The sequence below is a fragment of the Girardinichthys multiradiatus genome, chromosome 9, assembly GCF_021462225.1.
Source record: "Girardinichthys multiradiatus isolate DD_20200921_A chromosome 9, DD_fGirMul_XY1, whole genome shotgun sequence".
Classification (NCBI taxonomy): Eukaryota; Metazoa; Chordata; class Actinopteri; order Cyprinodontiformes; family Goodeidae; genus Girardinichthys; species Girardinichthys multiradiatus.
This window is the reverse complement of record NC_061802.1, coordinates 29,920,337-29,933,609: the sequence shown is the minus strand read 5'-3', so window position 1 is coordinate 29,933,609 and position 13,273 is coordinate 29,920,337.

Sequence of the window (13,273 nt, the reverse complement as noted above, 5' to 3'; positions counted from 1 at the left end):
AATGGATCTTTACAAATTACGCTAAATTCTGACTTTACTGAAACTTAAAGTTAGAACACAAAAAGAGTATTTTAAAAGTGTTTCTGAGACCATAAATCAGCATAACTATAGGAATTAATAATGATCTTCTGAGTAAAACTGTTTCTGTGGCATTGGTTTGTTTAGAAGTTCTTGTTAAAGGTGTGGTTTGTTTTTGGACCATACTGAAAATCACAGAGTGATACTGGAACCCATGCTGAATGCCAGAGACCTTGCTTTGTTCAGCTTCAACAATAGCCTTTGTATGTCCAGATGCGCACCGCTGCAGACCTCTCACACCAAGTCAGAAGACCTGCCAGGTAGGCGAGACTCAGACTCTTGTGGAGCTGCTACAGTCGAGATAGATGCACCTTCATTCCTGACAGTAAACAGCAATCAAGGCAGACATTTCACCAGCTCTAAATACTTGACACACATCGCAGGTCTTAAAATAACAATTAGCGTGGAAATGGAGGAGGGGTGATTATAAATTCCATTCAGGAAAAGGTCTCGGCTGTGGGGTGGGAGGTGGCGTGGAGATATCGGGGGGAGTCATGCCGTTTTCAGATGGGGGGGCAGCAGTTTTTGCAATCAGCGTTAAATAGAGCAGTTTTGTGCCTGTGTGATTGTCAAGTGGGCCATTACTGGCTGATAAGAGCACTTTTTCCTTATGCCGCTCTGATTGGGCTGAGCATGCTGCTCTGTCTGGCATGCTGTCCCAATGCAATCAGGCCCCTCTTTCACCGCACTGCCATTTTCACTGCTGTGATTTCCACACAACCTGCCCACCCCACCCTCCCTCTCCTCTGCCTCCCCCCAACACCCCCCACCCTTCCTCGCCCTCATCCAGCTTCCCACCTCCTCCCTTTAGATTCAGTGAGTACCCATTTACAGCAAGGAGAAAAGGTCACGCCAAACTCGTTGTGTCAATTGTGAGCCACCTCACATCGCACTGATTTCAATGAATGAAATGAGTGGGTGCAGCCCCTAAGAAAGCAAAGGTCCAAGTGGAAGTAGCAGAGGATTTTCACTTTGCTGAACTGAAATCTCCCCACATTCTTTCATTTAATAATGCTGAGTTTTATGAGGCAATATTATAAATCATCCAGATTCCGCATGTGTGGTTCACTGCCGCCAGGTTCAAAAATATAAAAAAACATTATAATTAACTCTTACATAACGACATACCTTCTTCTAAAATGAACAACATTCAATCAGAAAGTTTAAACAATCCAGTAGTTTGACGCCAGCAGCGCTTTTCAAAAAAGTTAGAAGTTTACAAAGTACAAATGTAACAAAAATATTATGTAATCATTAGATTATTTGCAGTCAGAGGAGGGAGTGAGCGAGGGTGACAGAATATGCACTAAAACCCCACATTATTCATATCCCTGAAAGACTTAGGTTTACAGTAGGGCGGACCTGGAAGGGTTGAGACACTGTTTGCTTTTTCATGACAAAAACTAAATGAATAATTTTTTTTCACAGTGCTTCTTTCAGTCAGTCAGTCTTATCTATAGGTAGTTCGTATCTCGACATAGCCTCTCAAATGAATCCTCACACATTTCTCCAGATTGTGAAAGGATCTTGCATGACATGGTATCAGTCACTCTGTCTGCTTTCAGGACAAGGGTTACAGTGCACAATCGTCGAAGTTAACCTTTAAAGTCACGTAAATACAATAAGCAATTTGATATGGAGGGGACAGGGTGAAAAGAAAATCTTGCCTTAGAAAAAAATATTTTTGGCAATATCTTAGGAGGTGAAACATGCAAACAAATTTCCCACATTCCCAGAGGAAGTTAATGCATGAGTGATAGCAAATAATCAAAGATCAACTCAATTCAATTAATTTCAATTCAGTGTTATTTATATAGCCCCAATTCACAACACATGTTGTCTCAAAACACTTCACAAAAGTCAGGTTCATACATTCCAATTAATCCTAACCATTGAACAGTGCAGTCAGATTCAGTTATTTATTCAAATTGGATAAAACGTTTTTCTATCTAAGGAAACCCAGCAGATTGCATCCAGTCAGTAACTTGCAGCATTCCCTCCTCCTGGATGAGCATGTAGCGACAGTGGACAGTCACTGGCGTTGACTTTGCGGCAATCCCTCATACTGAGCATGCATGTAGTGACAGTGGAGAGGAAAAACTCCCTTTTAACAGGAAGAAACCTCCAGCAGAACCAGGCTCAGTGTGAGCGGCCATCTGCCACGACCGACTGGGGGTTTGAGAGAACAGAGCAGAGACACAAAGAGAACAAAGAAGCACTGATTCAGGAGTACTTTCTATTGGAAGGAAAAGTAAATGTTAATGGATGTAGCTCCTTTAGTCGTTTCATCTAGAAAGAAAGAACAGATCAACTCTGAACCAGTTTTCAAGGTTAGAGTCTGAAAGAGAGCACATATAATTAGTTACAGTAAAAGCTCAGTCAATCGCCATGTCTAGGAGAGAGAAAGGGTTAAACACTAAAAGACAGGGCCATGTGGATCATTGGTAGAGGGCGAGCTTTAAGTTGTTGCCCGCAGAAGCTTGGATGATGCCCCTCTCCAGAAAGGTGTCACAGGTAGACACAGAGCCAGGCCAGGTGTAGCTTCTAGGAAGAGAAAAGAGAGAGAACATAAAGTTAAAAGCTGAAATAATAGTAAATAATGCAAAATTGGAGAGTAGTGTGAGAATGTAGCAAAGAGGGTGAAAGTGGTCATTATGTCCTCCAGCAGCCTAAGCCTATAGCAGCATAACTACACAGAAAGTTTCAGTTCAGATTATTTAGTTAAACGGCGCTTATTTACAACAATGTCGTCTCAAGGCACCTCACAAAGGGTCCCACTGATGGTCATTGTTATACTAAAAACCACAATGATTGGGATACCTCTCTCTGTCAGACTGATTATAACCATTGGAAAAGAGAAGGGGTCACACAGGTAGCAGAAATGGAGGGTGTGTTTGGACCTCAACCATAACTGAGCCGGTTTAGGCTAAACCTGACTCCCCCTTACTCCATCCAACAGGGAGGGAGGAAGGCGCCTAAGCCACTCTAACTATAAGCTTTATCAAAAAGGAAAGTTTTAAGCCTAGCCTTAAAAGTAGACAGGGTGTCTGCCTCAAGGACTAAAACTGGGAGCTGGTTCCACAGGAGAGGAGCCTGATAACTAAAGGATCTGCCTCCCATTCTACTTCTAGAGACTCTAGGAACCACCAGTAAACCTGCAGTCTGAGAACAAAGTGCTCTGTTAGGAACATATGGAACAATCAGATCTCTGATGTATGATGGAGCTAGATCATTAATGACTTTATATGTGAGGAAGATAATTTTAAATTGTATTCTAAATTCAACAGGGAGCCAATGAAGGGAAGCTAAAATAAGAGAAATATGATCTCTCTTTTTAATTTTCATCAGAACTCTTGCTGCAGCATTTTGAATCAGCTGAAGGCTTTTAACTGCATTTTGTGGACATCCTGATTGTAACGAATTACAATAGTCCAGCCTTGAATTAACAAATGCATGGACTAGTTTTTCAGCGTCACTCCTAGATAGGATATTTCTAATTTTGGCAATGTTCCGGAGGTGAAAGAAGAAAATCCTAGAAACCTGTTTAATATGGGATTTAAATGACATGTCCTGGTCAAAAATAACGCCAAGGTTTTTTACTTTATTACCGGAGGTCAATTTAATGCCATCCAGGTTAAGTGATTGACTAAACAGTTTATTTTTTAAAGACTCTGGTCCAAAGATGACAACTTCTGTCTTGTCTGAATTTAGAAGCAAAACATTTAAAGTCGTCCAAGTTTTTATGTCTTCAAGACATGCTTGTAGTCTGTCTAACTGGTTGGGTCCATCAGGATTTATGGATAAGTAAAGCTGAGTATCATCAGCGTAACAGTGAAAATTTAGTCTATGCTGCCTGATAATTTGACCTATTGGAAGCATATATATAGTAAAGAGAATTGGCCCAAGTACTGAACCCTGTGGTACTCCACAATTAACCCTGTAGTTTAAAGATAATTTATCATTTACAAGAACAAACTGGAATCTGTCAGACAGATAAGATTTAAACCAGCCTAGCGCTGTTCCCCTGATCCCTACAGCATATTCCAGCCTTTCTAAGAGAATATTATGGTCGACTGTATCAAATGCAGCACTGAGATCTAACAGAACCAGTACAGACACAAGTCCATTATCTGAGGCCATAAGAATATCATTAGTGACTTTCAGCAGAGCGGTTTCAGTGCTATGATGAGCTCTGAAACCTGACTGAAACTCTTCAAACAGGTCATTGCTGTGTAAATGCTCACACATTTGATTAGCAACTATTTTCTCAAGAATTTTAGATAAGAATGGAAGATTGGATATAGGTCTATATTTTTTCAAGTCATCTTGATCAAGCGAAGGTTTCTTAAGTAAAGGTTTAATTACAGCTAACTTAAAAGCCTGTGGTACATATCCATTTACTAAAGATAGATTAATCATATCTAAAATGGGGCTGGTAATCAGAGGGAACACTTCCTTAAATAATTTGGTTGGGATTGGGTCTAACATACAAGTTGAAGGTTTAGTTGAAGCTAATATTTCTGATAACTCAGGAAGCTTCACAGGATCAAAACAGTCCAAACACAAATCAGGTTCTGCAGTTACTTCCAGTGTTGTCTCACTTGCTGAGGATGAAGTAATCATCTTCGGGAGTATGTCAAAGATTTTATTTTTAATAGAATCAATTTTATTTTGGAAGAATCTCATAAAGTCATGACTGCTGAGAGCTAAGGGAATGGATGACTCAACAGAGCTATGACTGTGTAAGTTTAGCAACTGTACTAAAGAGAAACCTAGGATTATTCTTGTTCTCTTCTATTAATGATGAGAAATAAGCTGTTCTAGCTTGGCGAAGTGTCTTTTTATACAACAGTAGGCTACATTTCCAGATTAAGTAGGAATCCTCTAGGTGTGTAGAGCGCCATTTTCTCTCCAATTTTCTAACATTGTGCTTTAAAGTATGCAGCTCTGAATTAAACCATGGAGCCAGCCTCCTATGAATAATTACCTTCTTTTTCAAGAGGGCTGCATTGTCTAATGCATCATGCAATAATGAAGTAACACTATGAACAAGAGAATAAATTTGTGAAGGGGAAGAAACAAAATTATTGCCCTCTACTGTGTTTTTCAGTGACAATGAGGAAATTAAAAGTGGAACAGATTCCTCCTGACTTGGATTTGATAGAAAGCCTGTGGAGGGAGCAAAATAACAAGGTGAAAGCAAAGAAGTCTTCTAACCTCAAAGACTTGGAGTTTATTACAGATAAATGGTCAAAATACCAGTATAAACATCGAGAAAGCTGCTTAGCAATGCCAAAAAATAGTTTATGCTGCTAATACATTGTTTTACTCTCGTTTGAGAGATGCATTCTCATTTCATATCAGAAATAAACCTCTTAGTGGAATGAAAGTAATTTTACATCTAAATCTGCCAGGGGTATGGATATTTTCTTAGCTTAACTGTAGCAGGAGAATCCAATGAAAAACGCAAGTTTTATATATATATATATATATATCTATATATCTATCTATAGATATATAGATATATGTATATCACCGAAAATCTGTTCAGATGAAAAATTCTGAACACCCAGTTAGGTAATCCATTATGTTTTACTGTTTTCACAATCAGTTCTGATGAATCCACTCACTGTTCTAAAAATGTAATGGATGATATATGAAGCAAAACTGTAAAACCAAGGCAAAGCATCCCAGTTTGACAGAAACAATGTTTTGTTAGGGGTAGCCAGATGGCGGCCACTAAAGATCTGGAGGTGATAAAACCAAAACAATTTATTTAGGTGGTTTACTATCTTGGAATTTGGGCCTGATAGGAACAAGTATTTACATAATCTTGGTAAGGAAACCTAGTAGTCTGTCAATTTATTTTTAAGTACCTGTAATACAAAAAATACAGCTGATGTTAGAAAATGTTTTTTATCCGCAAAAAGCATTTTGTGATTTTAAAATGCTGTCTCTCTCCATTTTTAACCTACTTATGGGATCCTGGAGACAGGGCAAGGAGTGAGAGGCAGACATTTAAAACGAGGCGCTGTAAAATACAAAAATAAAATAATTATTTGAATAAATTAATTGAATTACAAAAAAATTAACAAAATTTTTAACAATGTTTCTTACTCTGTTAAATTCATGCATGAAAAATATTAAATTCTTAATGTATCCTTATGGCCACTGGCTCATGTGTTTCCCAGTCTAGGAAGGCCTCAGTAAATAATCTGCTGCAGCATCTAAAACAATTTCTTAGACAAAGAAAGCTAAACCTTACTGCAGTAACAAATAATTTACGATGGATGCGGTCTGATTAGTCTAGGATTTAATTCGCTATTTAAGAAACCTGGTTTTTGATTCTTTGTTCTAACCTGAGAGTATTCAGGTTGTTTGTTATAAAAATGGACACATGCTGGTGTCTCTGCAGTACCCACAGCTCAGGCATGTTGGTGAATACCTGTTTTTATACATGTACAATGGTAGAAATTTTGAAGACATCCATTATCTAGAGGAATTGTTTTCCTCAGCGGATTCTGGGTATTTTTGCAGGAAAATATCACATCTCATTACTTACCACATGGAGTCAGTCTGCTTGACTGGCCAGCTTGGAGTTCTCCACTATTCCCAGTTGGAAATAAAAAGGGATGGGAATCTGACAAGGATGCTCGTGTTGATCAGCACCTGATATCTTCTTCCTAAACAGAAGCACTTACTGTTCTCTGTTTATAAATGGCTATAAAGCTGATCTGGTCAAAGTAGTTAAACAAACTTGAACAAAGAATCAGAATCAGAATCAGAAAAGCTTTATTGCCAAGTACGTTTTTGGACATACAAGGAATTTGTTTTGGCGTAGTCGGTGCAATACAATACAAATTAAACAGTATAAACATATCTACAATATAATATAAATATATGTGCACAGTTTTAAGTGAGTGAGAGTAAGTATAGAGCAGTATAGGATGCAAGAGCAGTACAACAGTGCAGGTGATCACTGTGCAAGTAAAGCAGGAGTCCAAGCTGAGCGTTAATGTAACGCATAGAGTTACAGGTTACAGGTGTCCTGTCAGCAAAAAAAAGGGGGGGGGGGGGGGGGGGGAGAGTGTCAGGGTGGTTTCCGGGCTTTGTTAACAAGGCTGGTGGCAGATGGGAAAAAACTGTTCTTGTGGCGTGAGGTTTTGGTCCGGATGGACCGCAGCCTCCTGCCAGAAGGAAGAGTCTCAAAGAGTCTGTGACCGGGGTGGGAGGGAACAGCCAGAATCTTCCCTGCCCGCTTCAGGGTCCTGGAGGTGTACAGTTCCTGGAGCGACAGTAGACTGGTTCAAGATATTTAAAATTATCTCTAGCTATTTCAGAGACTTATTCAACCTTCTTTGCAACTGGATTGTAGAAAAACTGCTAGCAATCTAAAACAGGCATTTTTTTAAATATACAACCAAGCCCCAAATTATTTTTACCCTGGCATATTTGTTTTCATTCAACCAAGACGTTTGTTTCTGGAAATATGTACATCTCTCAAAACAAAATAACAATGCAAAAGGAGTATGCATTTTTTTTAAAACAAGGAAGTTTTCCTGTTTTCTGTTTTTGTGCATTTATTTTATTTTTAGCATCAAAGCAATCAGACTTTTGATACAATTGCTATCCAGCTTTTTGCATCTTTCCACTTCTAAACTGAAAATTCCTCTTTGGTGATAAGCTCCAAGTCTTTGTAACTGGAAAGCCTCCTTGCCATCACCCTAATCTTTATCCCCACAGCTTCTGTATCAGATAAAGTCAGGACTACTTGTTTCAGACAAGAAAACAGTTGGTAAAATTAAAAGATTGCTTCAAACCCAAATCTGTCAGGGGCATGAATAATTTTGGGTATCCTTCTCATTACAGAACGATCAGTATTACAGCAGATTCTAGAAAGCCTCTGTTTTCTGTCAGTCTTCTGAAGATCCGCTGTAATACTGACCACTACCTGAGATCCTTCCTGCCCACAGTCATCAACATCTACTAAAACTATTGGCAGAATTTGGATAAAACTGGTTACAGCCATTTAATTTCCCTTTGGGATTCATAAAGTATTTTTGAATTGCAGTGAACTGAATTTTGAAGCAGGGTTACATGTAAATACTCCAAAATAGCAACCTTAAGGTCCAACCAAATGTATTCATGTTGTCTTTGATGTCTCTAATCAGTAGCTTGTTTTCTGCCTCAAGGGAACCTTGATGGAGCACTAATCATCCATGAACTGTATGTACCACAGCTTCACACCGTTAGAGGTAAAACAGTTAAGCAGTTAAACAAGTTTGTTCTTATGTTGATGGATGAGATATTGTTTTTGTCTGATCCACATCACGCAGAGCATTTAAAAAGGCAGCCATGCAGCACTAAAAAATGAAAACACTGAACTATTACACAGTGAGATTCCCATCTTTCCCCACATCTACACTCATACCAGCTCATGCAGATGCTGCACTGAAGTGAGAAAGACTTTGACTTGTTTCAGAGATTGTTTTAAATGTTTGAGACCATTTCACTCTTCTGGGCTTTCACCTTTCTGTTTTAACTCAGAGCTGAGGACTGGAATTGCTGGTCAAGGCTGTTCAAAGCTACTTCCAGTGTGAATGATTCAGTGCTCGTTCTGCAGTGAGCAGTGTTCAAGCGATGTTATCAGATGAAGAGTATTCATCTCCACCGGGTGGAACAGGACACATTTCGATGGAGGCACGCTAACTCCTTTATCCCAGTGTGATGATGCGATATGACTCTGGGCTCATGCTGCTGCAGGTCCGACTGTTATCCAGCCACGACAGAGCAGCTGCAGACAGAAAAAACCTTTAGCTCTGAAAATGTTTCTCAGGAGGGAAATAAATCAATGAGACTCTGGGTCTGAAAGGGGTTAAATAGGTAAACAGAGGAATGGAAGCTTAACAGGTTCATGTCTTCTGTCTCTGCATGGATGCAGACTGAACATTCATACGATTTGCACGCAACTCTAAAGCAGGTGATCAGACTATTTTCAACTAAACCGCAAATTACAAACACTCCAGTCCTGCTGAAAACTATGATGTTACACTTTTCCATATTATGTATTTCACTGCCAACAGGGTGAGAAGTTCCTCTGTCTCTCAAACCATCAGACATCTAAATGCTCTGAGGAAATGAGCTAATTATTAGCTCAGGGTGTTTTGTGTTTAATGATGGTGATCGAGTTTTAACCACTGATTACAGACTAGGGTGATAATGAGTGGCTGCAGATCACTTTAAATAAGCTCTTGTTGGAGATTTTTAGATTTCTTTTGTTGTTTTATGTTTTCATGTGTTATCGAACATGCACAGAAAGGCCAAAGGTGATTCCCTTGTTAACAATGATGTTATTGAGAACAATAATATATAAATGAGCTGCCTGTTATTTTCCATTCAAAAGAAAATTGTTTTGAAAGTACAGCCACATTTCCAGTCTCATGTGGAAGGATTTCAAGAGAAGCGGTGGCATTAAGTACAGTACTTTACAAAATTATTGGTTCCAGTATTAAGTTTTTGTATTTTGGCCCTTTAAAGCCACAAACTTCAGAGTGTGTTGTTAGGATTTTATGTGATAGGTCAACACAAAGTAGCACATAACTGTGAGGTGGAGGGGATCTTTGGTTTTTAATTTTTTTTTTTTTTTTAAGTCTAACCAATAGAAACACCACCTAAACTGAAGATTTGTAATCAGAAGCAGCCAGCCTATGGTAACTTTAGAGGAGCTGCAGATATCCACAACTCAAGTTGGAGAATCTATCGACAGAACAACTATTACAAGAAAGTTGTAGCTTGCCACAAGGGAAACAGCAAACATCTGGAAGGTGTTTTGATCAGATGAGTCAAAAATGTTACTTTTTTGCCTGTATGCAGAGAGGACTGTAGGGTCGAAAAGACTAATCGGTTGTATGTGGGAAAAGTAACACGACCACTGATTGTACAAGTTCCCCTACTTAGAAAGATGAGAGATGTCTTTAATTTTCATCACAGGTACACTTCAACTATGAGAGACAAAATGAGAAAAAAATCCAGAAAAATCGCATTGTAGGATTGTTAGAGAATTTATTTGTAAATTATGGTGGAAAATAAGTATTTAGTGAATAATAAAATGTCAACTCAATACTTTGTAGCATAACCTTTGATGGCAATGACAGAGGTCAAACGTTTCCTTTAAGTCTTCACCAGGTTTGCACACACTCTAGCTGGTATTTTGGCCCATTGATCCATGCCGATCTCCTCTAGATCAATGATGTTTTGGGGCCATCACTGGGCAACACAGACTTTTAACTCCCTCCGCAACTGTTCTCTAGGGTTGAGGTTTGGAGACTGACTAGGCCACTCCAGGACCTCGAAATAGTTTTTTTTAACGGGGCCACTCCTTCGTTGCCCGAGAGGTGTGTTTGGGATCATGGTCATGCTGGAAGACCCAGCCATGGTCCATCTTCAATGCTCTCACTGATGGAAGGAGGTTTTGGCTCAAAATATCACGGTACATGGCTCCGGTCGTTCTTCCCTGAACACAGATCAGTCATCCTGTCCCCTTTGGAGAAAAAGAGCCCTAAAGCATGATGTGTCCACCCCCTTCTTCACAGTAGGTGTGGTGTTCTTGGGATGCAACTTAGCATTCTTCCTCCTCCAAACACAACGAGTTGTGTTGGTGCCAACACATCTCCCAATCCTTTCTGGATCATCGATATACTCTCTGGCAAACTTCAGGCGGGCCTGGACATGTACTGACCTTAAGCAGGGGGACACGTCTGGCATTGCAGGATTGGAGTCCCTCTTAGCGTAGCGTGTTACTGATGGTAGCTTAGTTACTTTGGTCCCAGCTCTCTGGAGGTCATTCATCAGGTCCCTCCGTGAAGTTCTGGGATTTTTGCTCACCGTTCTCATGATCATTTTGACCCCACGGGATGAGATCTTGCGTGGAGCCCCGGATCGAGGGAGATTATCAGTGGTCTTGTATGTCTTCCATTTTCTTATAATTGCTCCCACAGTTGATTTCTTCACACCAAGCTGCTTACCTATTGTAGATTCACTCTTCCCGGCCTGGTGCAAGTCTACAATTTTCTTCCTGGTGTCTTTCAACAGCTCTTTGGTCTTGGCCATGATTGAGTTTAAAGTCTGACTGTTTGAGGCTGTGGACAGGTGTCTTTTATACAGATAACGAGTTCAAACAGGTGCCATTAATACAGGTAACGAGTGGAGGACAGAGGAGCTTCTTAAAGAAGAAGTTACAGGTCTGTGAGAGCCAGAAATCTTGCTTGTTTGTGGGTGACTAAATACTTATTTTCTACCATGCAAATAAATAAATAAATTCTTTAACAATCCTACAATGTGATTTCCTCGATTTCTTTTTCTCATTTTGTCTCTCATAGTTGAAGTGTACCTATGATGAAAATTACAGACCTCTCTCATCTTTCTTAGTTGGACAACTTGCACAATCAGTGGCTGACTAAATACTTTTTGTCCTCTCTGTACACATGGTGGTGGCAGCATAGAGCTGTTGGTGAGGTCCTTGTCTTCAGCAGAGACAGGGAAGCTGGTCAAAGTTGATGGGAGACGGATGGAGCTAAACACATGGAAAAAAAAAACTTGTGAAAGCCGTGCCTGGCCAGCAGAATGGACTTAATGAGAAAAGTCAAGTTGTATACAGGAAATTAACTTTAACAAAGATGTTAGTGGGCAAGATTTGGCTAGTCCATTTGCTTAACTCAAACCATCTTTTATCCACATTTAGATGTTTCACTTTTCACTTTTAACCCCAGTTTGACATGAATTAGATGGGAGACAACATTGTCTTTTCAATGTCTCCTCAACCACAATTTGATGATATATCTACAACTTGTAGATGTTGCAAGAAAATGAAACTAACTTTTTTCACCCCAAACAAACAGTTTTTTTTTTTTTTACAAAATAATTACATTTCTTATAGTCTCTGAAATACTGTAAATCCAGGTTTATCAATGAGTTGTTTTTCATTGATCTGCATCTACAGACACTATAAAAGTCAATAATTACTCTGATAGGTTCTCAAATGGAAGATGTGGCTAAAAAACCCTTACAGATATGTATCAATTGTAGCACTTGTATTAATATTAAGTGAGAGCCAGACTACTGCAATATGGCCTTTAATGATGCTGAGTAATATGACACATTCAATGCAGACATAAAATATATATTATAAAAACGTCCTTTACAGTACTTGGATAATTGGAGTACTTCATAAGCAATAACAGCCTCATTCAGAGCATATTGTAATAAAAATGAGTTGTTGGGCACTTTACATTGTTTCAAGTAGTTTAATCTACAAAAATCTACAATAAGTTATTAGATAATGACATGTCTTCGATGTAGCTCACTGTGAAAATTAACCTGTGATCATAGAAATATGAAAAACCCAGGGGATAAATATAAAAGTCTTTCAGAAACTTCCAGTATTTTACAATTCTGTGCCTAGGGAGCCTGTTTACTCTGTTATTACAAGAATATGCAGTGCCTTCCAGAAGTAACTCAATCCTTTTATATTGTTGTGTTTCAACCACAAATTGCAACGGATACTTGGAGTAGTTTATCTGATAAATAACAAAAATGTAGCACAAGTTTGTGCAGTGGATAGGAAATAAAATTTGGGTTTCAAACACTTTCACAATTAAATGAAGAAAAAACGAGGTGTGTGTTTTCGTTTTGACCTTTTTTTTGATATCCCGGTGCACCCAACCATCAGAGGTGTGTTAGAAAATTAGTGAACAAACAACACCCACAATGCCAAACAACATAGCAGTAGATTATGGCAACTCTGGAGGAGCTGCAACGATTCACAGCTCAGCAGGGGGAATCTGTTGACTGAACATCTATGATTGGTGCACTCGAAGAATCTGAGCACCAAGAAGAAAAGCCTTGTTTTCATAGCAAATATAGGGAAGAAGGTGCTCTGCTCAGATGAGAACAAAACTGAACTTCATGGGCTGCATGCAAAATGCAAGGGGTGGTGGAAAACTATGACTGCAAATTCCCCCTAGACATACCCATACCATAAAACATGGTGGTGGCAGCATCATGCTGTGGGGATGCTTCTCTTCAGCCAGGGATTGATTTACAGTTGATAGGAAGATGAATGGAGTCTGGAAGAAAACCTGTTAGAGGCAGCAAAAGACTGGATCATGAGGACTTTACACCCTCCAAGCTAAAATCC